We start from the raw sequence: 25591 nt of genomic DNA on the forward strand, positions 1-25591 counted from the left end.
AAAAGAAAAACTTGTCAATACACCCTTGGCAACATACAGTCTAACCACTGGAATGTATACGATGCTTCAGGCCCAGGGAAAGGATCTTTCACTTCTGTCTGAGCTTGGAAAGGCTGCCCAGCTCAGAGCTTGACAAGTCAGAATAATCTTCATGTTTGCCTTAAATGGAGCAGCCCCGATGGATTGATTCTGCATGGTGCTGTTTTCCTTTCTTCTGAGCGAGGTCTGGATGCACAGTGACATCACTGGGTCTTTCCATATCTCGTGAGCGATCGGGACCAGCCCTGTGGCCAGGTCACTTCCCAGAGGAGTGCCCGCCCGCCTGACCTTGGCTGCCCTCCCCGCCTGCCTTGGTGGACTTCCCCTGTTCCACAGCCTCGCTCAGCACAGCCTCTTTCCCGGGCTTCTAGCTGGCCACATCCCCCCTGCCTCTGCTCTCTGAAGCGGAGCGGCTGGCCCTGTCCATCCTGGGGACAGACTTCCACACGTCTGTGGTCAGAAGCCCAGGCTTCTGTGAGCCCAGCCTCTCCCATACAACTGTTTTTCCCCACAGGAAGTGTGTGGCCAGCCTGGGCGTTTCTAGATCTTTCCGGCCCTTAGACCGAAGTGGAGCTCCTTCTCGAGTTAGAAGAGGCTTTAAGGAATTCTCCAGTATCCCTGTCACCCTGGACAAAAAGTCTTCTGTGGGTCCTCCTCCTGGCAGGCAGCGCCCCAGACACTAGGAATGTAAAGAAAAGAAAGGTGGTCCCTGGAGAAGTGACAGCTTCCCTGGGGTGGGGGTGGGGGTATGGAGATGAGAAAAGAAAACACAAGCAAAGCAGGGGAAGCCACGGTGTAGGCTGCCTTCCTCTGGGCGGCCAGCCAAGAGTGGTCCCAGCATCTCTGGGTGAGCACCCCTGCTTCCCTGTTCTGGATGACACTGGTCAGAGAGCTCGCCGAGCCTCAGTCTTCTCATCCTTAAAATGGGCCTCCTCTTGCCTCTTGCGAGTGGCTATTGGCTGTGGGTGCCGCAAACAGGCACCGAGGCACTCGATGGGCCCAGTGAAGTGGCAGCTTCTCTCCTCTCCTTTTTTGGAGGATCGTGCTGTTCCAGGAGAACCAGGAGCCCATCCAGCCGTGGCACTGTGCCCTGTAAGCTCCCCAGGGACAACCCCTTTCCGAGAGGAGTGGGTTTGCCCACGGGGACCAGCTTCCCCTACCCTCATATAACATGCTTATTTCACCTTTTCAGATCTGGGCCACTGTGACAGTAGCCATCTGCACAAGGGGCTTGGGCTAAAGGAAGTGTTTGTGTGATGAAAGCTGACTTCAGAGGATATTCTGGTTGCTGGGGTTTTGCTCTAATTCTGTCCTTCACAGAAGCTGGTAGTTGTGGTTTCAAGCGAGCATGTGTGAGCCCAGAGCCAACGCAATGTGTGATCTCTCTGTAGAGCCCACTGTTTCGTGTATTTTTGCTCTGTTTAAAAAAGTTCGCTTCAAAGTTTAATTCAAAATGATTAATGACCGGGCTCGTTTAGGATGTAGTCCGTCGTACTTTCTCATTTCCTTAACCATCCGTTGACACCGTGCCCAACTGGTTCTACATCCAACTGGTCTTTTGGTCTTGTGGTTGTTAGCTCGGCTTGATTCAAGGCTGCGGGCCTGCTTCTGCACATCTTGGGGTTTTGTTTTACATTAAGACGATTCAGCATTGTATTGGAAGAGAGTTGTGAGCATTTCTACGAATCCTCCTGATGTATTAAGCGTGCCTGGGACCCCTGGCCTCTCCCCGTACTTGGCCCCAGACAAAGACCAGAAGTCACTCTTTCTAGCATCTTCCCAAGCTCTTTTGCAGGATTGGAAGAAGTGGACTCTTGTAATACGTTATTTCTATATAAAAGTGGTTTCTGTACCCCCAGTGATTCCCTCTCACCCAACACTCAGTGGCCACTTGTCTTGCTCCGGTGCACTTTGTGTGATTCTGGGCTCCTTTGCACTCTGGGAACTCTGTGACTTTAAACAGATCGAGTTACACAATCTGTTGGCTACACAACAGATTGGGCCTCCATTGCTTCTTTGTAGATGTGTAGAATTTTCTATGTACATGATCTTGTCATTTGAGCATAAAGTCCTATTTTTCCTTTCCAACTTCTACGTATTTTTTTTTCTTGCCTTATCACACTGACTGGGACTTCCGAGACAATATTAAATGTGAGTGAGAGAGTGGACCCCCTTGCCTCTGTCTCAGTATTAGTGGGGAGCGTTCAGTCTTCCATCATTACAGATAAGTAGATGCAAGACTGGGCTTCCCAGGTGGCACAGTGGTGAAGAATCTGCCTGCCAATGTAGGAGATGCAAGAGACACAGGTTCTATCCTTGGGTCAGAGATCCCCTGGAGTAGGAAATGGCAATCCCAGTCCGCTCCAGTATTCTTGCCAGGAAAATTCCTTGAACAGAGGAGCGTGATGGGCTACAGTCCTTGGGGTCGCAGAAGAGTCGGACTCAACTGAGCGACTAAGCACACACACACACGCATACACGGACGCAAGGTCCCTCAATATTAGAGTGATTTCTTCTGCTGCTTTGGCTTCAAACCTACTTCCCAGGTCAACTTTTCAATTAGCGCAACAACTTGTTATCAATGCAATTGGTTTAACACGTCTAGCCTGGCCGTGGCTAAGATGAGTAGTCTCTTTTGGTGGAAAATGCCGCATACTGCGTTTGCTGTTTAAACACTAGTGACATCAAAGCATGATTCCACGTCCGCCAGGGCAGAAAGGCGATGCCAGCAGGGTGAGGCCTCCAGCCACTGGGAGGTGCAGCTCCCAGCCCCGGCACGAGGCTGCCTTACTGGCCACTCACACAAGATCCTAGAACACGGTCATGTTGTTCGGCTGAGCAGATAAACAGAAGGTGGTCCGTCCACATAATGGAATGGTGCCCTTCCATAGAAAGGAGTCAGAACTAGTACAGGCCATGGCATGGGTGAACCTCAGAAGCGTACTCCGTGAAAGCAGCCGGTCGCTGTTGGACCCTGTTTATATGAATTTTCCAGAATTGGCAGATCCATATCGGAAAACAGATTAGTGGTTGCCTGGGGCCAATAGGTGGGGAGAGGGTGGGCTGGGGGAATTAGGAGCTAGGGTAGGGGGTTTCCTTTGGGATGATGAAGTGTGCTCCAGGTAGATGGTGAGGAAGGTGGTGAGACTGTGGCTGTGCTGCATGGGCGCACGTGGGGATTCACTGGGACTTTCCGGGTGTCGTGTGCGTGCTCAGTTACTCAATTGTGTCTGACTTTGCGACCCCATGGACGGTAGCTCACCAGGCTCCTCTGTCCATGGGATTCTCTAGGCAAGAATACTGGAGTGGGTTGCCATTTTCTCCTCCAGGGGATCTTCCTGACCCAGGGATCGAACCCGCGTCTTCTGCGTTTCCTGCATTGGCAGGTGGATTCTTCACCACAGTGCCACCTGGGAAGCCTGTGATTGTGCTAAATGCCGCTGAATTATCTATTTTAATTGGGTGGGCTGTATGGGATGTAAATGATATCCCAGTAGAGTTGTTGAATACCAAAAGAGCATGAGAGCTAGATGAATGGTGAGTAAGCTGGATACTGACTGAGCTGGAAAACTGGGGTGCAGGGAGGTGTCCCCAGCGGGTTTGAAGAGGCTGTCTGTGGAGAGACGGGCTGATGGGGTGGCTCGGGAGGAAGGGACACTGCTGGTCACAGAAGGAGCCCCTGACAGATGGAGCCTTGGGTGCCAGAGGCCAACACTTCAGATCCAGGGTGCCCGCTTCCTGGTCACCCGTCCGTGGACAAGCAGAGACTACAGGAGCGCTCAGGGCAGGATGCTTTTGAAAGCTGATATTTGTGGGGAAAAGGCGTTATTATTGTCGGGATTAAAAGGTGTCAGTGTGTGTGTGTGAGTTCATCAGTCGTGTCCAACTCTTTGTGACCCCATGGACTGTAGCCAACCAGGCTCCTCTGTCCATGGGATTCTCCAGGCAAGAATACTGGGCTGGGTAGCCATCCCCTTCTCCAGGGGACCTTCCTGACCCAGGAATTAAACCTCCGTCTCCTGAAGCTCCCAAATCATGAGGGAAAAATAAGCATATTCAAACAGTGCTGTGGAGAAAGCAGTGGCAAAAAAGAGCACTGGTTTTAGCTAGAAAACTGACCCTCTCTTTTTTTCTCTTTCTTTTTCAGACTATAGCCCTCGTTTTCCCTTGGTGAGTACAAAACTTTTCAAAAATTATCTCTGGTGTGTAATTAACTAGTGGAAAAAAAGAATGTGTTGGCTTTCATTGTTAGAGAAGCATTATCTTCTAGAGAAAGAAGGCCATGTGGTCAGCGTGTTATATTTGAATTTTATGCCTTCACTGGCTTGAGCAGGCCCATATCACGCTTTTGGTTATATAATTTTTTTTTTTTTTTTTTGGTTTTTCGAATCTGGCTCAGCTCCTCAGAGCCCTGAAATGCATTGTTGAGAACACAGTGTCCACATGCTTTCCGTCACTGACTTGTCCTCACTCTGAAAAGGGCCTCGTCTTATCTCAGTGGCACACATTCGGGGGCTGTTGGGAGCACAGGGACATAATTGCTTTGATGGTAATTGCTTCTTAAATTGATCTACTGTGGGGAAAACTGCTGAAAAGGAGCTTTTCTGGATTGCACTTTTAGTAAAAAAAAAAAAAAAAAAAGAAAGAAAGAAAAACCAGTGTTGGCATTCCATCGGTTTTTGCCTTTTGAGGCAGTATGCTACAGCCTCCAGGTCCTGGTACTTAGGAAAGAAACCCCGTCACCTTTTCTGTGTTCACTTCATCAACTTACTGCGGTCAAGGTTCCTAAAGAAATTGAGGGAAGACCATCTAAGAGCTTTTGAAGGGGCTGCAGCCTATGGGCAGGGAACATTTGTTCTGCCCTCCTGTGTGCGTGCCTTTCGTGAGTGAACCGGGATGTGGGCAGTTGCCTTTCTCAAATGTATCACCTTGTTTGAAAAGCCTTGACTCTGTTCAGAATTATTCTAAGGCCGATGGGTCAATTCTTTGGCCCCCTTTTTTCAAGGCTGTGCCTTTCATCTGGGCATCCATGCTTATGGTTATTCCTGGTATATGATCAAGGATGTTCTGGTCATATGGACTGTTTCTGCTTATCTCGAAAAGTGCTAAATATAGTCAATGATTTATCAAGACAAAGAAGAGGAAAACTTCTGTTTCCTACTTAACTCATTCCATTGTCCATGTTCTTTACCCTGTAATTATTGGATGTGGATGGTTCTGAGTGGCATGCTTTCCTCGGGCAAATGTCCAGGGTGGGAATCAAAGGGTCATTACAGGAACAATATTAGTGGGATGGAGACTTAATTATAGGAAGTCCACCATCCCTTCTTGTCTTAGGATCCCAAGCGAGAGGTACTGTTCATTCAAATGGGTTGGCAAGGATGTTAAACCTGCTGCCGATGAAAAGCTGCAGGTCCCAACCATGCTGCGATGAAATGCGGGAGGGCGGGCCCCCAGACTCATCTCCTTCTGAAACTAGGTGCGGATCGTGATGTATTAAACGTGGCCAACCTTCGCCTCCCTCGGCTCTCGGCTCAGCATCAGCCCCTCTACGCCAGTTGCCACAGCCGCTTGCCCGAAGGTTTCCTGCCCTTTCAGCTGGTCGACCTGCTGCCAGGCTGTGCCTGGGTCAGCCTGGCTCTCAGTTGAGTGGCCCCATGACTTGGGAGCCCCTAGCTCCCACCGTTTCAAACCAGTCACAGATTTGGAAGTTCCTTCCCTGAAAGCTGCTGGGTGACTGTGTGGGAGTCCGACTTCTGACCTCTGTCTCGCCAGGGGCGCTTGGCAGCCAGAGCTTCAGGCAGCATCTCCTCCCCCTGGTCCCAGCCTCCTTTTCAGCAGGAAGGTAGAGTTGTGCTCAGGGTGCTGTGAATCCTTAGACTAAGAGTGTTTCTGATTTCCAGAATCTTCCTCTTCAATGTGAGGGAAGTCTGTTAGAAGCACGAACTTGCCTACCTACCACAGCTAGCTTATTGCTGCCTTTGTTTGGAATCATAGGTCTCTTAGCCTGTGGCAAATTCATTGCTAAACTGTTGAGAGCTTCTCTTCCAGAGCTTCAGGGTTTCAACCAATAGAAAGGAATTTATTTTTAATTCATGAGGTTGAATACTTGCTTTTTGAGTCATTTAGAGCTAAATAAATAGGTCACCTTGGTTGGAGGCCAAGGCCGCTTGAGGTTGGAGGCCATCCCAGGCCACCGTCCACACTCGGGCCAGTGGCCCCAGAGGGGTGAACTTGCCAACCTCGTTCTTATCTCTCAGCAATTCCCAGGATTCTTGTGACTTTAAGTGAAATGACCCCAAGAATAAGCGTTTAATAAAATTGTTTTTGTTCCTGGTGGCTCAGTGGTAAAGAATCCACACGCCAACACAGGAGACATGGGTTTGATCCCTGGTCTGGGAAGATCCCACATGCCAGGAGCGACCAAGCCCAGGCGGCACAACTACTGAGCCTGTGCTCTGGAGCCCGTGCTCTGCAGCAAGAGTCATCACCACAATGAGAAGCTCGTACACGGTGGCTAGAGAAAACCCATGCTCAGCCACGAAAACCCGGCACAGCCAAAACCAATAAGTAAATCAAACTATTTAAAAAAATAATGAAGGCATGTAACAAGGTAGTGATATATTTGCTGTACTATAATTGATATCAAAAATCATTTCCTTGTCTAGCAATAACATGATTTTTTCATTTAAAAAAGACACTGGCTTAATATTTGACTTTTTTTTTTAAAAAAAGATCAATTTTAAACTGGATTAAGAGGAGTCTTTTTAGTACAACCACCCATTCTCTTATTTTCTTCTTTTTTCAATATTTTTAAATAGATGTGGAAGTAATAACTGTAGTTCATATCGATCAAAAATGACCAAAGTTCCCTCAACTGGAGAATACTTGCAACTCTAAGGATCTCAGTTGCTTAGTGTTTTAAAAAAATGTAGTGGAATTTCAGAATTAAGAGTGTACGGAAGATACACAATTAAGGTTTAAATATTTTCTCCAGGCTCTTTGAGGTCTTGTTAAATACATTATTATACCAAACGGTATCCACCAGTAAGTAAAACTAAATGATACTGCAGCTTGGTGATTTCACTGTGGTTCATGGAAATGCCCTAGGAATAAAAGAAAATTTGAAGTGTTAATTATAAGTAACGGTGAATTTAATTTTAAAACTCACTTAGAATATCCATTCACTAGCCTTGTCCTCTGTAAGGCTCTGTGCTTCCAACTCTACCAGTTTCAATACACACGATTGTCCTCTGCCAAGTCATTTTTTCTTCCTGGCTGAAAGGAATGAAGAATCTGAAGGTTTTCAAATCACGGGCAGGGGCCTTGCTCTCCCGGGGCAGGGGGACCACCTCAAGCGTGCCTTCTGTCCGTCTTGGGTTGCAGTCCTGCTGGCAGGACAGGGGCTCTGTGGCTTGTGCCGCTTTCCGAGTCTACGGGAAGACGAGAGAAACATCATGTGCAGAGCACAGGAGATTAGAAAACTTTCTAAGAGATCCGATTCCTATTTCCTTCATTCGGCACGTCCTGGGGAATGGACTGTCCTGTCCAAGCAAAATGTGTTTCTCCCAACAATGAAGCCGTTCCTTTCCCGCAGACGAGAGTAGAAGCTGACAGCCAGTTGGAACAATGCCTTTGGATCTGATGGTGACAAATGCATTAATCCCTCGCTTATTTCCATTTCCGTTTCCCACCCCCAGGAAAGTTTCAACATTCTTCCAAGAAGTGCCTCCTGAAAGTGTCTGCTAGGTATTCATTTGTCATATAGCAAAGGCAGGGATATTGAGCTGTCAGAGTTTCCGCTTAGGGAAAATAGGAACACAGATCTCCTATATAAATGCGCTTCTCATCTCTGAGCTCCCAGCAGACCCAGCTCAGAGCTGGAATTCTTCTAGAAATCCTTTTCCAGCTGGCAGGAAGACATGGATTCTCTCGGGCCAGGATGGGTGCCCAGCATCGTCGACGTGGGACACGAGGTAAAGCGAAGCCGAAGAGCAGCCTTTTTTATCCCCGGGGAATCATGCTGTGTTTTATATTTATGTGATATTTTGGGTTGATCAAAACCTTTGTTCGGGTTTTTCTGTAACATCTGACGGAAAAACCCAAGCGAAGTTTTTGGCCACCCCAATCATTCCTAAGGTATTTAAAAACTGGGTTAAAGAATATTATCAGGAAGCATCCATTAAATGAAACATTAGCAAGCCCTTGGGTTAACTCTGTGCCGCCCTGGGCAGGAAATCTGGAACCGATGCTTCAGGAAACTGTTTTAACGGCGCCCTGTTGGATTCTTGGCCACGCTGGGCCAAGTGCTGCGTGGGGATGGTCCAGAGAGCAGTCTGCTTGGGGGCTGGTAGGAAGTCATGTGAGGCTCAGTTTTTAGGAAAACAATCCCCAACCATCGCTGGGGCCCTGGGCTGCCTGGATGACACATCAAAATCCTATCCGTTTTAAATCAGACATTTTCTATTTTTATAGTCAAAACCACCCCTTTCATTTCCCTTAACAACTAGATTTGTGAAGTGGCATTTTAGTTACCGGTGGCACACTGAGAAAGCGGGCTGTGCCTGGGTGGCATTTTAGTTACCGGTGGCACGCTGAGAAAGCGGGCTGTGCCTGGGTGGTCGAGCAGCAAGCAGGTCTCCCGGGAGCTGGTGTCTGGGCTCACGAGGCGGGGCTGACCGTCTGGGGACAAGCTTGTCCGGTCCGTGTGGCGGACGTTGCGGGGACAGATGGCATAGTCAGCTGCAGATCTGTGCCCACTGCCTGGCGAGAGGCAGCGTTGACGCTGGGGGGAAGGAAGATAAGACATTTATAAAACTGTTGGGGGCGTGACTTACGGAGAACATATTCTCAGACCCATTGAGCCACAGAGTCAGGAAGGAGTCCTGAAGGACCATGGACGAGTCCCCATTGGACAGGGGGCCTCGCCCCCAGTTCAGCCCCATCCTGGGCGGCAGGGGCGGCGGGTGGGGTGGGGGGCAGCCCTGTGTGAACTGGGTCATGCAGGCACCGTGAGAGTCTGTGCATTCTTTCCAAAATTGCCAGTTGGAAGTGACTGTTTTAAAGACTGCTTCTTACGACGCAGAGTTTGCTATCAACTATTTAAAATGTTGGAAAAGAAAAGATCCCCGTCGAATTGCTGAACCAAAATGCGTCACATAATGGATTCTCTGAGTAGCTTTTCTCCTTGTTTTGAACTGAAATGAGCATAAACCAAAGCCAGAACTTGGATTTGTGTTATTTCGTGATGGGGGCCGATGGCATTCTAACAACATTTTAAAAATACATGTTGACGGTATTTAACTGATTTCAGACAACTCTCCCAAGATACATCTGCTCTCAGAAATGGTGCTGATTTTGTGTTCAGGTGTTAGATATGTATACATATTTTTAAAGCTACTGTGTGGCTGTTGAGAAGTTAATTTTTTTTTTTAAACATCACGTTGGTGGAAATTATCATTCCCCGAAACAGGACTTGATCTCTTTCCTGTCTTGCCAGATAATGTCGTAAAAGGCTTATCCTGAGAACTGAGTGGCACTGACAGCCCACGCGCACTCGGGGCAGAGAACGGCTTGCAAAGCGAGCTCCTTGAGCCTCGCGACGCCTGGAGTCAGTCTAGGGTGCATTCTCCCTTCTACAAGAAAGATGAGGAAGCACACTTGGGGGGCTGTGGAGAAGTGAGTAGGGAGGGGGCTCACAGTCCCCGTGTCCCCTGCACGGAGCCCAGGCTCCTTTCACACCTGGAAACCAATCAGCTCTCAACATCTTCTCCAAAGGTGGGGGGCAGACCTGTCGAAAATGGAAATCACACTTTTATGGAAAATGTGATTTTACTGTTATGAAAGTAATAGAGTTCATTACTAACTAAGAGCGTATCCCATGGATTCTGCAAACAGTTTTCTGGCTGATAATTCTATTTGGGAACAGTTTTATGATCGCCTAAGTTGATTTTGGCCAGGGTTCCAAAATGTTTCCACATGTTATCTGCTGACTGAATCCAGTTTTCTAATCTCTTCCAACACTCTTGCCAGGCTTCCTTTCTCTGTGGCCAATAGCCTGTCCATTCACCCGCCCGGCGTTTATCAGGTGTCTCCTGCAGGCTCATGACTGTGCCAGACCTTGAAAAAACACAGTGGTAGATCCTCATTCTGATTTCAGGAAATACTGCCTGTACGGTCTCTATTAGAGTCCTTTCTTTAGCAATTCTGAGTGTGTGTTCTGCGCAGTAGCCCAGACAAGGAGTGGACAGAAATAGAGTTTAGCTGGAGAAAGCTGAATGAATTAGACGTGTCCCTTCATGTCTGAGTCACACTTTCTTTGTCGAAAAAGTCTAGAGCCTGGTGAGGATTTTTTTTAAAGGTCCCTTCATGACACAAAGGTCTGTGCTCAGGGATGGTTTCTCTCTGGATTTTTCATGAACAGCAGAAATGCCCCTCAAGTAACCACTGCTGCGTGTCCTCCATATCCGGGGCCCATCGCCTTCCATTCCAAGATGAAATCTGTCTGTGTTTTATAATCTTCCCTTTGGAAAGCAAGCGTCTGTTTTGGTGCCTTCTCGCCCCTGCCCTCTTATTTCTAGTAGCTCTCCCACTGTCCCCCAGAAGAAGTGGGGACCTATAAAAGAGCATTTGGCTCCCGGAAAACAATTTTGGAAAAGCAATCTTTCTGTGATGTTGCTCACATACATACAGGAAAGAAAAGTTGGAAACTGTGGGTTTTGATTTCAAAACTTAAGCAGAAGCATTAGTTAATAAAACAAGGGTCCCTTTTCCACTGTTTTGCCATCCATCCTGGCAAAGGGTTCTGGGGGCCTGCAATGGGGTCTCTTTCATCAGAAGTGATGGACAAGGAGGGCGAGTTGCTCAGTCTCCTCGGATACCATGGAAACACCAGTACCACTCTGCTCCCCTCTTGTGACAGCTCTCCAAAGAAATAAATAAAACCAGGCTGGAAGCGTGTGCTGCTGAGATGAAGTTGGAGATCTCAAGTGCGCATAACGTGAGCAAGATCAGATTCAGAGGCATCATGATTTCCAGGACCTGCTTTTGGCTTCCTTCCAACGTGAAGCCAACACCGACATTCTGTGGTGCTGTTTCCCGCCGTGGGTGGATTTATTTAATTTTTCATGAGTGATTCACTACCCGTGGCTGTATGTTTTCCTCCTGTGCAGCTGAGGATTAAGTCATGTTTCCTTTTAAAAATTATTTTTGATAGAACCTGAGTAATGTGGGTTTGGGGCGAGGGGACACAGGAGCATCACTAAGATGAGACACCCAGCTTCCGCCGGTTCATAAGAAATGGCAGTGATGCCACCCTGTGACTGTGACGCTCTCCACCGGAGGGAACGGCGCTTTGTCAAACAGCCAAAAACATCTCTCTCTGTAACAGTGTTTTTGTAAGTTGTGTAATTTTTTAAAACTTTTTTTTTCCATGTTGCAGCAAATCCGCTCCACTTGCAATGCCATGCGGTAGGGCTTCCCTGGCAGCTCAGTCGGTAAAGAATCCACTTACAATGCGAGTGACCTGGGTTTGAACCCTGGGTCAGGAAGATCCCCTGGAGAAGGGAATGGCAACCCACTCCAGTATTCTTGCCTGGAGAATCCCATGGACGGAGGAGCCTGGCAGGCTACAGTCCGTGAGGTCACAGAGTCAGACACGACTGAGCGACTTTCACTTCACTTCAGGTTTCCCTAACAGAAAGCCCAGTAAGAGAGTCAGTGTCCATGCCGGTTCACACGGCCTCCCCCCACGTGGCCTCTGTCCGCCCAGCTGGGGTCTGGTGACCCCTGGTGTCCATCACCTTAAGTGACAGGAGCTCCAGGATCGTCTTGGGGACAGAGCTGTTCTGTTCCCATCTCGGGCTCACTGCCAGACTGCTTCCACTCAGAGGTAGCTCAGCCCGGCTCCTTGAGATGAATGGGGAGTGAAGACCATCTGTCTTCACCTTGATGCACTCCTACCAGGGCCAAGCAGAGAGCAGGGAGCCTCCAGGGAAGCAGTCTAGGTGCCTGCCCTGCGCCCAGGGCACCCGGCATTAATTTCCACGGTGCTGCCTGAGAAGATGGGTGAGCACCGGGATGGCACATGCCAGGACCAGGAAGGTCTGGAGGCAGCAGGAGATGGTGCCAATCAGAGAACAACAAAGGGAGACGGTGTGCCATGGCAAGGCAGCTGGGCAGCTCTGTGAAGTGGGTCCGATCAAATAACGCTACCCGCAAAGGAGCAGAGGAGGGGCCCACCTAGGGGGTCAGGAGGCTCGCTGTTTTCTTCCAACTGGCTGGGTGGCTTTAGTCAAGTGGCCCAGCTCCTTAACCACCCACCTCTGCAAGGCTCCAGGATTCTGTCCTTCCGAGACGGGGCTGCAGAAGCAACAGAAGAGTTCTCTTGCTGTTGTGTAGTCGCTAAGTCGTGCCTTTTGTGACCCCCATAGACTGCAGCCTGCCAGGCTCCTCTGTCCATGGGATTTCTCAGGCAAGAATACTGGAGTCGGTTGCCATTTCCTTCTCCAGGGGATCTTCCCGACCCAGGGATTGAACCTGCGGCTCCTGCATTGGCAGGCGGATTCTTTACCACTGAGCCACCAGGGAATATCCTAGAAAAGTTCTAGTACAACGTGAATGGCCAAAAAGTCATCTGTGTTCCTAGTGAGGATGCTGGAAAGTGCACGAGGCCGTTGCTTTTCTGTGGGGACGATCTGCTTCTAACCAGCATCCTAGGCCCAGGTTCAGCGCTTCCCCCAGCTGTTTCCCTGCACAGGAGACACATCTTCATCAGGGCGGCCGTTCCCAGGCCTGGTAAAGCTCAGGAAGAACCAGCTGCCCTGAGGGCCAAACTGCAGGCCTGGAGTGGGCACCTCCCTCTCTCTGTCCATAAGCAGAGTCACCACTGTCAGACGTCTAGGTGGTGCTCCAGACATCCCCATTCCGTGCTTGAAATCCAGATATCATGTCAGAAATTCAGAACCTCGCCAGGTTATCAAGCACCGCATCTGGGCATTTGTAAACAGATGGGAGTCTTCATTCTTCATCAGACTGTGGCTGTGGTTGAGCCCTTTCTGAAACTCAATTTGAAAGTGAACGTGTTAGTCACTCGGTCAGGTCTGACTCTTTGCGACCCCCTGGACTGTAGCCCACCAGGCTCCTCTGTCCACGGGATTCTCCAGGCAAGAATACTGGAGTGGCTTGCCATGCTCTTCTCCAGGGGATCTTCCTGACCCAGGGATTGAACCCAATTCTCCTGCCTGGTGGGCAGATTCTTGACCATCTGAGCCACACTTTAAAGGTTAAAGAAATAATAATAACTTTTACTTCAGCTGGGTTGTAACTCATAAAAATATGTCTGTTGTATATATCACAGTATCCCCGGGGAATTTGAAAAAAAAAAAGTTGAAATTGCACCGAATCACAGAACTCAGTGGGCTTGACCAAGGGTGAGCAGATAACTGAGACAATGATTCACTGAAATTTCTCCACCAGATTCTGGGAAAGACGGAAAACCGTGTCAGAGGTGCCTCAGAGGTCCTGGCCAATGTGCTCCAAAAATCCACAGGAAAGGTTTTTTCCTTCAGGGGCAGGGTCTACAGAGAATGAAATGCTAACTTTGAGGAATGAAAACCAAATTCAGAGAATGGTCAGATGGTAGAGAGCTGCCTCTTTAGCTAGCAAAAATGCATATTTTTAAAAATACCTGTTTTTTACTTTTCCCATGATTTCTGTACTGTGGGACACAAAACAGGAAGCTAACACTTGACTGGACCCTTGAAGAGGCACAGAAAACAGTGGATCTGCCCCAGGGCTGACCAGGCCACATCGGGGCGTGCCACCTTCTGGAGGACCCAGAATGTCCCAGTCCGAATCTCCCGTGGCGGCCTGGCGCCTGGCAGCCCTCTGTGTACCGTGGATGAATGAACAAATGAACGAATGTCTGAGGGAGACTCAGGAGACCACTAGGTAGCAGAAAGGAAACCGCATTTTGCGTTCTCTGCAGTGCCTGGGGCGGCACTTAGCAAGACCAGGGTTGGTTGCACAAGATGCCCGATTGCTTGTTCAAAAAGCAGGAAAAGAGCTTTTTCCTTTCTTCTGTGGCCTCTCTGCAGACCTGCCAGAGTGTTTCCTACCTCCCATTTAACGCCACACTCCCTGGGGCAGGGGGATTCTTTCAGGGTGCAAAGATCCTCAGGGATGCCCAGAGCCTGCTCTGGAACTCAGCAGGAGGCGTGTGTGTATCGGGGGCCAGAAACGGACCTTCAGGATCCTGCCTGGGAAGGTGGCAGAAGGTGTGAGTCGATACCCCCAAGCCCCCGGCACAGTGCAGAGCTGTCCCGTCAGACTTCTCTTCTCTGAACACAGATTCAGAGACAAAATTCTTTCAAATTTCAGGAGAGGGCCTGCGGCAGTAAGCCCCAAGCCCTGAGCCCCTTCTGAGTGTCTCTTCTCAATCTCTGAAGCCAGCTCCGCTGTAAGCAGTGATGGTCAGGGCACTGGAATGTTCCCCCGGGGTGTTTTGCAATAAAGGACTTTCTTTTTTTTTTTTTCCTTCTGGGAACATGATATACTTCCAGCTGCTGCTGCGGAGTCACTTCAGTCATGTCCGACTCTGTGCAACCCCAGAGACAGCAGCCCACCAGGCTCCCTCGTCCCTGGGATTCTCCAGGCAAGAGTACTGGAGTGGGCTGCCATTGCCTTCTCTTCTACTTCCAGATACATCTTTATAATTCTCCCGCTTTCACCATTAGTTTCTGAGAAGGTCTCCCCATCACGCCTAGAGCTGCCGGTCCTCCCTATGAGACTTCTGGTTCTCGGGGACTGTCTGCTACTCGCTACTCTTTGGAAAAGCCGTATTCATCCACCCCCTCCCCTTCTAGCATGGAGGTCTTCTAGCAGGGACCCTGTCTCTCTGGGCCTGCATACAAGTGCTGGGGTGTGAGTGAGTGACTGTGATTTAATACTCCCTATGCGGCTTTGCCTCCTTTTTGGAGCAAGAGACATAAATAAATGATTGAAGGCAACTAATGTGGCTCGGTGGTAAAGAACCCGCCTGCCAATGCAGGAGACACAGGAGATGCGGGTTCGATCCCTGGGTCAGGAAGACCCCCTGGAGGAGGAAATGGCAACCCACTCCAGTACTCTTGCCTGGAAAATTTCATGGACAGAGGAGCCTGATGGGCTACAGTCCACGGGGTCGCAAAGAGTCGGACGCCACTGAGCACACACGCGGCACCCCCAAGCGTAAGAAGTAAAGCTTTTTCACAGATGAGGCCGAGCTGGTTCTGTTTGATTTCTGTGGCTGTGCAGCAGATGTCAGCTGGGCCTGCTGGTACTTCTGGCTCCATTCTACCTGAACTCAGGGGAGAGCCGTGTTTGGGTCTGCCGTGGTCCCCAAACCGGGCCAGAACTACACATTTCAGCCCCATTTGGGTTTTGCATGGCAGTTCTCTTCCCAGTCCCCCCATTCACTTCATGTGGATTCCTAAGAACGAAGGAGCAGGCTGTCCAGTCAAAGCCACCTACAAGCCTTGAAGTTCCCTGCTTTGAAAGGGGTACATTTTAGGTCAGTCAGTTAAAGGTGTATAGTCATAGATGAAGGGGCTTCTCCAGTGGCTTGAGTGGTAAAGAATCTGCTTGCCAATGCAGGAGGCTCAGGAGATGAAGGTTGGATTCCTGGGCCGGGAAGACCCCCTGGAGGAGGACATGGCAACCCATTCCAGTGTTGTTGCCATGGACAGAGGAGCCCAGTGGGCTACGGGTCATGGGGTCTCAAAAGAGTTGGATATGACCGAGCAACTGAGCGTGCACGCTAAGGTGAGGCCCTGTTATCAACCATGGGTTTACACACTGAGAAGAGTGACCAAGGTTCAAGTCCCCACAGGAGCTGGGTCCCTCGGGCACCGTGCAGGAAGGAGAGTGGGAAGAGATGGCCAGACCAGCTCTCAGGCTAGCCCCAGGGCCCAGGGGGAGAGGCGGGCAGGGCTGGGCACCTGGACGCCAAGAGCTCTCAGTGCCCAGGAGCCCTGATTATGACCTTCCTTCGCCAAGTGCTGGTGTCCCCGCCTCACCCTCCCAGTCCTGAGGGAATGGGTGATTGGGTAACTGAAGAAAACACAAGGAAATGAGATGACAAAGACCTGAATGCAAAATAAATCATGCCAGCCCAAACTGCCCCTGCAGCATGGTGGAGGATAGCATCTCAGAATTAACACTGGTGTTGTTATCCCTCAATTTGGTCCAAACCCTCTGAATTTCAAGCAGGTGAGCTGGTGGCATTTTTGCAGCCTATTCTCATGGAAGGAGCTCCATTTGGAACCTGGGTCTCACCACTTCACTGTTATTTTTACAAGCATGAGAGCAGCATCACCTCATGACTCACAGCCCTGGTGAGCCCTGCAGCTCGGACGTCTGACCCGGCTCTGTCACATCCTGGAAGCTCCGGCTGCAGAAGCCGCCTCCTCACTGGCTGAGTTTCAGACACATTGAGTGAAAGGCTAAGCACGCCGTCTCTGCTAGGAGACGGTTGGAGCAAATCCCGGAAAACAAAAACCGGGGAACCTGGCTGTAGCCGGGGGGCCGGTTTATCTCATGAGTGGACTCGGTGCCTCTCACAATCTCCTTATCCTCAGAACTTCAGAGCACCTTCAGCCAGGAGCCATGCTTGGGGTTCTCCTCCCTGAGAAGAAAGGCTTCAGATCTGTGTGGCTGGAGGCTGAATACCAGGGCCATGCTGACTCCTGGGGAGGGGATTGGTGTCACTCTGCTCTGATGGGAGACGGCAGCACGGGATTGGTCCTGAGGGCAGGTTCATTCTTCCTGGTGTGTGGCTGAAAATAAGTGCATTTAGAATGCATCCTCAGTTGCTTGACTGAAGACATAACCTTTTCCGGACTTCCCTGGTGGCCCAGTGGTTAGGGCTCCGAGCTTCCACTGCTAGGGAAACAGGTTTGAGCCCCACTTGGGGAACTAAGATCCCAAATGCTGCACGGTACAGTAAAAAAAAAAAAAAAAAAAACAAGAGAAAATAAAAGACTGCAAACATATCCCATTTCAAGACATGGAAGTTTAAGGCTGGTAGGTGGCTTTGCTTGGTGGGCATATCCCTTAGCTCTCAGAGATTGTCTCTACTGGATGGAGCCGTTGTTTTCCCTTCTGAAGCAGAGGAGGTTAATCCATGGTGGCCCCCTCCTCCAGGAAGAGAGGGTGCAGACCAGAGGCTTGCCAGAAAATGACTGTCACATCCAAGAGACCAGGTTCAGCCCCCAGCTCTGCCCTCAAGGGCTGCCCAACAGCTAGTGAGTCCTGAGCTTCGTGGGGCCTCCATGCAAGGGACTTGGATCCCAGAGGCCCCTAAATTCTCCGGGCCTGTGGATCCAGAGTAGCACTGCAGAATTACCAGCTGGTGCTCTGCTGATGGCCCAGAGCCCGCAGGCGGGGTTTGGAACTGGACGGTACCCAAGGCTTCTGTGGTTTCAGAAATAGCTCCATGCAATAGATTGTTACAAACACCTACGTGGAAAGGCTGTTTTCCAATGATGCTGCAGTGTTTGATTAATACTTCTGGATGGCATCACAGAATGACTACAGCAAGCCCTCTTGGCGTTGTGGCGAATTTGCTGAGCGTCAGAGGAAAACTGTCAGGTCAGGAACCTGATCATTCTTAACATGGCTCATTTGGCATTCTGTCCGTGTGGACACTCAGGCTATGCTTGTGCATGCACTGGAAAAAAAAAACCCTGGGCCACCTTGAATGAAATGGTTTTGACCTCTAGTTTTTAAATGTGCGTTAGCGTGCAATAGGGAGCTTTCTCTGAGAGTTCCGCAAGCTGCCAGCCTTGGTGTCAGAGAGTCAGGTTTCTTTCAGAAAATTCACATCAGGGACATGTCATTGCCAGGGAGTGGCACCTTTCACCTCTCGTATCAAGATGATGGAAAGTGGTGATTTAGTTGCTCAGTAATGTCCGATTCTTGCAACCCCCATGGACAATAGCCTGCCAGGCTCCTCTGTCCATGGGCTTCTCTAGGCAAGAATACTGTAGTGGGTTGTCGTTTCCTTCTCCAGGGGATCTTCCTGACCCAGGGATCGAACCCGAGTCTCCTGTATTGCAGGCAGATTCTTTACGGACTGAGCTACAACTGTTGCTGCTGCTGCTAAGTCGCTTCAGTCGTGTCCGACTCTGCGAGACCCCAGAGACGGCAGCCCACCAGGCTCCCCCGTCCCTGGGATTCTCCAGGCAAGAACACTGGAGTGGGTTGCCATTTCCTTCTCCAGTGCATGAAAGTGAAAAGTGAAAGTGAAGTCGCTCAGTCGTGTCCGACTCTTAGCGACCTCATGGACTGCAGCCTACCAGGCTTCTCCATCCATGGGATTTTCCAGGCAAGAGTACTGGAGTGGGGTGCCATTGCCTTCTCCGACTGAGCTACAAGGGAAGCCTCAAAAGGCTGTTATTCCTAGCATGGATGTGGAGCAGTGAGCAAATGACGTCTAATTGTCTGGAAGGGAGAGCACGCCTCCAAGAAGGACCTGCACTGTCGGACACTTCCGTCGCTCTGAAACGGACACCTTCACTTCTGTTTCACCAAAGGCGGTTCACTGCGCTGAAGACACTCATGTGTGCGGTACTAGAGAAGGCGGGATGTCTCCAGCCTGCTCTGCTAAAATCATTGCTTCCACAGCAGAAAATAAACCCCAAGGAGAGGATTAGGGGTTGGGGGGCTGCATGTCACATATCAGGGGGCAGGGTGGAGAGAGACCGTGGTGCTCCCATTTCTGATACTAACTTCAGACAAAGTCTATTCAAATCGCTTAGGATTTTAACCATACGAATTCTGCATTAAAGGATTTTTTTTTTCCTAGAAGATCGGCCCTGGAGGCTTCCCCAGGTTTTTTGTTTTGTTTTGAATTTTACGATTTTATTCATGTACCTTGTTTATTTTTGAAAGGTGAAAGTGGAAGTCGCCCAGTCATGTCTGACTCTTTGCAATCCTGTGGACTTCGGTCCACCAGGCTCCTCCGTCCATGGAATTCAACATGCAAGAATACAGGAGTGGATAGCCACTCCTTTCTCCAGGGGATATTCCTGACCTATGAATCAGACCTGGGTCTCCTGCATTGCAGGCAGATTCTTTACCGTCTGAGCCACCAGAGAAGTGTTTTTATTGGAGTATAATTCTATGAAGACCTACAAGACCTTTTAGAACTAACACCCCAAAAAGATGTCCTTTTCATTATAAGGGACGGAATGCAAAAGTAGGAAGTCAAGAAACACCTGGAGTAACAGGCAAATTTGGCCTTGGAATACGGAATGAAGCAGGGCAAAGGCTAATAGAGTTTTGCCAAGAGAACGCACTGGTCATAGCAAACACTCTCTTCCAACAACACAAGAGAAGACTCTACACACGGACATCACCAGATGGTCAACACCAAAATCGGATTGATTATATTCTTTGTGGCCAAAGATGGAGAAGCTCTATACAGTCAGCAAAAACAAGACCAGGAGCTGACTGTGGCTCAGACCATGAACACCTTATTGCCAAATTCAGACTTAAATTGAAAAAAGTGGGGAAAACCACTAGACCATTCAGGTATGACCTAAATCAAATCCCTTATGATTATACAGTGGAAGTGAGAAATAGATTTAAGGGACCAGATCTGATAGACAGAGTGCCTGATGAACTATGGATGGAGGTTTGTGACATTGTACAGGAGACAGGAATCAAGACCATCCCCACGGAAAAGAGATGCAAAAAACCAAAATGGCTGTCTGAGGAGGTCTTACAAATAGCTGTGAAAAGAAGAGAAGTGAAAAGCAAAGGAGAAAAGGAAAGCTATAAGCATCAGAATGCAGACTTCCAAAGAATAGCAAGGAGAGATAAGAAAGCCTTCCTCAGTGATCAATTCAAAGAAATACAGGAAAACAACAGAATGGGAAACACTAGAGGTCTCTTCAAGAAAATTAGAGATACCAAGGGAATATTTCATGCCAAGATGGGCTCGATAAAGGACATAAATGGTATGGACCTAACAGAAGCAGAAGATATTAAGAAGAGGTGGCAAGAATACACAAAAGAACTGTACAAAAAAGATCTTCATGACCCAGATAATCACGATGGTGTGATCACTCACCTAGAGCCAGACATCCTGGAATGTGAAGTCAGGTGGGCCTTAGAAAGCATCACTACAAACAAAGCTAGTGGAGGCAATGGAATTCCAGTTGAGCTATTTCAAATCCTGAAAGATGATGCTGTGAAAGTGCTGCACTCAATATGCCAGCAAATTTGGAAAACTCAGCAGTGGCCACAGGACTGGAAAAGGTCAGTTTTCATTCCAATCCCAAACAAAGGCAATGCCAAAGAATGCTCAAACTACCGCACAATTGCACTCATCTCACACACTAGTAAAGTAATGCTCAAAATTCTCCAAGCCAGGCTTCAGCAATACGTGAACTGAGAACTTCCAGATGTTCAAGCTGGTTTTAGAAAAGGCAGAGGAACCAGAGATCAAATTGCCAACATCCTCTGGATCATGGAAAAAGCAAGAGAGTTCCAGAAAAACATCTATTTCTGCTTTATTGACTATGCCAAAGCCTTTGACTGTGTGGATCACAATAAACTGTGGAAAATTCTGAAAGAGATGGGAATACCAGATCACCTGACCTGCCTCTTGAGAAACCTATATGCAGGTCAGGAAGCAACAGTTAGAACTGGACATGGAAGAACAGACTGGTTCCAAATAGGAAAAGGAGTATGTCAAGGCTGTATATTGTCACCCTGCTTATTTAACTTCTATGCAGAGTACATCATGAGAAACGCTGGGCTGGAAGAAGCACAAGCTGGAATCAAGTTTGCCGGGAGAAATATCAATAACCTCAGATATGCAGATGACACCACCCTTCTGGCAGAAAGTGAAGAGGAACTATAAAAAGCCTCTTGATGAAAGTAAAAGAGGAGAGTGAAAAAGTTGGCTTAAAGCTCAACATTCAGAAAACGAAGATCATGGCATCTGGCCCCTTCACTTCATGGGAAATAGATGGGGAAACAGTGGAAACGGTGTCAGACTTTATTTTGGGGGGCTCCAAAATCACTGCAGATGGTGATTGCAGCCATGAAATTAAGACACTTACTCCTTGGAAGGAAAGTTATGACCAACCTAGATAGCATATTAAAAAGCAGAGATATTACTTTGCCAACAAAGGTCCATCTAGTCAAGGCTGTGGTTTTTCCAGTGGTCATGTATGGATGTGAGAGTTGGAATGTGAAGAAAGCTGAGCACCGAAGAACTGATGCTTTTGAACTGTGGTGTTGGAGAAGACTCTTGAGAGTCCCTTGGACTGTAAGGAGATCCAACCAGTCCATCCTAAAGGAGATCAGTCCTGGGTGTTCATTGGAAGGACTGATGCTGAGGCTGAAACTCCAATACTTTGGCCACCTCATGAGAAGAGTTGACTCATTGGAAAAGACTCTGATGCTGGGAGGGATTGGGGGCAGGAGGAGAAGGGGACGACAGAGGATCAGATGGCTGGATGGCATCACCAACTCGATGGACATGAGTTTGAGTGAACTCCGGGAGTTGGTGATGGACAGGGAGGCCTGGCGTGCTGCGATTCATGGGGTCACAAAGAGTCGGACACGACTGAGCGACTGATCTGAACTGAAATGAATTGCTTTACAATGTTGTGATAGTTTCTGCTGTACAACAAGATGAATCAGCTATCTGTAAACATGTATCACCTCCCGCTTGCTGCTCCTGCCCCCATAAAAGGGGGAATCGACAGTAGCCCAGTAACAGTGGGGTCTCCGATACCCTGCTTGTACCAGTGGGCAGCTCCTCCACACAAAATTAATAAGGAAACACAGGCCTTAAATGACACATTAGACCAGACAGACTTGATCGACATTTGTTGGACATTCCATCCAAAAGCAGCAGAATACACTTTCTTCTCAAGTCGTTCCCCAGGTTCTCTAACTGTGGTGCCTCAGTCCGGAAGCCAGGTCGATGGATCCTCACCCATCCAGCACACCTCCCAGCACTCGGCGGCTGCCCTCCGCCTCATTTCCTGTCGGAGCTGAGCTCAGGAAGACTCTTCTTTCCCCAAAAAGAGGAGGCAGAGAGGGCCAGGGATGGCTCCGACCACACACACTCGGGCCGTGAACTCACGCAACTCCAGCTGACGCATCCTGGCTGTTGGCGTGTGTGCTGTGCTCAGTCATGTGTGACTCTGTGCGACCCTGTGGACTGTAGCCCTCCAGGCTCCTCTGTCCGTGGGGTTCTCTAGGCAAGAACACTGGAGTGGGCTGCCATTTCCTCCTCCAGGGGATCTTCCAAGCCAGAGACTGAACCCACATCTCCTGTGTTTCCTGTGTTGGCAGGCGGTTTCTTTACCACTGAGCCACCTGGGAAGCCCTCCTGGCTGCTGGGCGTCCCTGTAAATGTTGCAATCCTCATTTTTTTTTCCCTTTCTTTTTTTGTTTTGGACCTAGTTCACAATGAAAAGGCACGCAAAGCAGGAAAAAAATTCTGAGGATCCCAAAATAAAAAACTTGTTCCTTTCTTCCATGGTCTGTCTCAACTTGCTATGGTGTTATTTGCTATTTTTTATTAGTTTTTTATTGATAGTTGATTTACAGTGTACTAATTTCTGCCATACAATTTCAGTCATACATACATATGTATATATGCATGTGTATATATATACAGACACACACGTTCTTTTATAATATTCTTCCCCATTATGGTTTGCCATAGGATATGGATACTGAATACAGTTCCCTGTGCTACACAGTAGGACCTTGTTGTTTATCCTTTTTACAGATAATAGCTTACATCTGCTAACCGCAGCCCCCCATACCCCCTCACTTCTCGGTAAAGTGGGCGTTGTGAGAAGTGTGTCTGTTCTTTGTTGAAGCCTGGTTTTTGAGGCCCCCACAGCATTCCTTCCTACGTGGAGAGAGTTTTCTTTCTGTTCCCAACACAACAAGGCTTCTCAGCTCCCAGCCTGGCCAATATTAGTGTCGTGGCAAAAAGAAATTGAAAAAAGCAAAACAAAGCAAATAGCAAACAAGTAAATCTAGTGGCGGAAGGAAAAAAGACCAGGGTACACAGATAACCTGAGTTCAACTCAGATTAACTTAATGAATTGGGGCCAGACTTAGATTTGGCATTTTCCTGGAAGTTGGGCTTTAGTAAATCACCAGCCTTTTCCAAGAAGTGGCCTCTGAAACCTCATCCAGGTGATCTGATTTCGCCCCTTTCAATTAACGCTGTCTTGTCAGGAGTCCAAGCTGGCGCTCCAGACGATTCGCAGCAGGAGAACAGCCCTACTATCCACAGTACTGCTCGCCCTGAATCCAGACCCGTCCTGCGTTTGCTCAGAAAGAAGCCTGGGGAGTCCGTGTGTCAGGAGGAAGGCTGCCACCTGCCATGTTCCTGGCAACCCCCCCATCCCCTCCCCTGCTGGGGGCTGTCCCGAAGGGTGGGGAGACACCCTCCCACAACCTGGATTCAGGGCCAGAGCCGCAGAGAACCAGCATCCTGAGTTCAGCGTGAGTTCCCAGCTTGAACGGGTCAGCCTTTTGGAAATCAGGGCTTACAGATGGACAAGTCCCATCAGTAATATTCATCTTTCTTTAAAAAAATAATAATATTTTATTCATTTATTTTTGCCTGTGCTGGGTCTTTGCTGCTGCATGGGCTTCTCTCGAGTGGCAGTGAGTGGAGGCTCCTCTCTAGTTGCAGCGGACAGGTTTCTCTTGTTGCAGAGCACGGGCTCTAAGCATGTGTGCTCAGCAGCTGTGGCTCCCCGACTCTAGACCACAGACTCAGTAGTGTGGCTCACAGGCTTAGTTGCTTCTCGACATGTGGAGTTTTCCCGGACCAGGGATCCAACCTGTGTCTCCTGCATTGGCAGGTGGATTCTTCACCACTGTGCCACCAGGGAAGCTCATATTCACCTTTCTTATTTAAGCCAAAATTCCCAGGTTAGAGACCTCAGGAATTCATAAATAAGTACATGAACATGTATTTGTGTGTGAACGTGTGTGTCTGCTGCATGCGTGCTAAGTCGCTTCAGTCGTGTGTGACTCTTTGTGACCCCAGGGACTGTAGCCCACCAGGCTCCTCTGACCGTGGGATTCTCCAGGCAAGAATGCTGGAGTGGGCTGCCATGTCCTTCTCCAGGGGATCTCCCTGATCCAGGGACTGAACCTTCATCTCCTTCGTCTCCTGCACTGGAGATCTCCAATCTCCTGGGCAGATTCTTACCACTAGCACCCCCTGGGAAGCCCCGTGTGTCTACTAGGTACAAAAAAAAAGCAAGATAACAGAGGTACAAATAGGAGTATTCAGTTGCTGCTTTAAAAAAGAATATGGCAGAGGTTCAGTTAACGTGAACTCCCCAAAATAAAAATGCACAGCTCCTCATTTAGTTGTGTTGCTTTTGCTTTTATTTTTTTTTTCTGGCATTCAATAAACATTGGTTGCATTACAAAGTAAATAGATTCAGGCAACTTATTGCTCTGCATCTTTTCTCCATTTTTTAAATTGAAGTAAAGTTTATTTACAATGTTGTGTTAGTTTCAGGCATACAGAAAGGTGATTAAGATGTGTGTGTATATATATATATAATATGTATATACATATTTTTCGGATTTTTTCCATAATAGGTTATTACAAGATATTGAACACAACTCCCTGTGCTATACAGTGGGGCCTTGTTGTTTATTTTATACGAAGTAGTATGTATCCATTTATCCCAAACTCCTTACTTTTGGGTTTTGAAAAGCATTTCTTAAGTCACTGGATATAGTAAGAAATCTCTCCTTAAATTATCAAAGGGAAAAACTAAGGTATTTTTGGATGCTCCCTCTCCTTGTTTGAAATCTTGTTGTCGACCTGGGTGCTGGCACGCGGGGACCCTCTCAGCTGTCCCTGTCCATCATCGTGTGAGACGAAGCGTTCGTCTAAGTTTTGCAGTCAGGTGTTTGTTTTCCAAAAAGCCTGCGAGAGGTGAGACAAATGGTTTGACTTAAGTGTGTGGTGTGACTGCATCGGGAAGCAGTGAAACCACGGCAGCGACACTGCAGCATCACATCACCATGGCAACGGGTGGAAATAATGGCCCCCTTCGGGAATAAAAGAGATCTCAAATCCTGTTGCAGGCAAGTAGCATTGGTTGTCTGCAGTAGAGATGGCTTCCGATGATTGTTTCAGAAATTCCTTATCAACAGAAAATGAACAAGAAGTGGCGTCTTCAGAAAATGAATGGATTTACAGACAAGTAACGTGATCATCTAAGACATCTGGGAAGGCAGGGTGATGATGTGACTAGCCGATGAGGAGGTGCCAAGGGCAATCGGTGCACGCTGCTCTTCCAGGACCTGCTGGAAGCCTGGTCAGTGGTCCTGCCGAACAGGACAGGACTGTTGTCAACCTGTGCTGCCGTCTTTCCTGGCCTTTCCACCTCTGGATTCTTGCTTTATTGGAGGCAGAAATAACTGGGACTTGAACGAAAGAGTATATAACTACCTACCACAGTCCTTGACACATAGGAAGTACTCAGTGAACAGA

The 25591-nt window shown here is 48.6% G+C and overlaps 1 protein-coding gene across 9 annotated transcripts in view; it reads left to right on the forward strand.

Annotated features, from left to right (window-relative positions):
* Positions 1–25591, forward strand: part of PTPRE (protein tyrosine phosphatase receptor type E) — a 184224-nt gene that overhangs the window by 67782 nt on the left and 90851 nt on the right. For 2 of the 9 annotated variants that reach the window (XM_070781097.1, XM_070781098.1), the window contains exon 2: positions 4187–4209. The exons of 5 other annotated variants lie outside the window; for them this stretch is intronic. The gene's annotated coding sequence lies outside the window, so the exon portion shown is untranslated. Of the gene's footprint in view, positions 1–4186; positions 4210–4408; positions 8016–24682 lie in introns of those variants that run through there. 2 more of the 9 variants (XM_070781100.1, XM_070781099.1) reach the window with 2 other exon arrangements.

The sequence above is a fragment of the Bos indicus genome, chromosome 26 (assembly GCF_029378745.1).
Source record: "Bos indicus isolate NIAB-ARS_2022 breed Sahiwal x Tharparkar chromosome 26, NIAB-ARS_B.indTharparkar_mat_pri_1.0, whole genome shotgun sequence".
NCBI lineage: Eukaryota > Metazoa > Chordata > Mammalia > Artiodactyla > Bovidae > Bos > Bos indicus.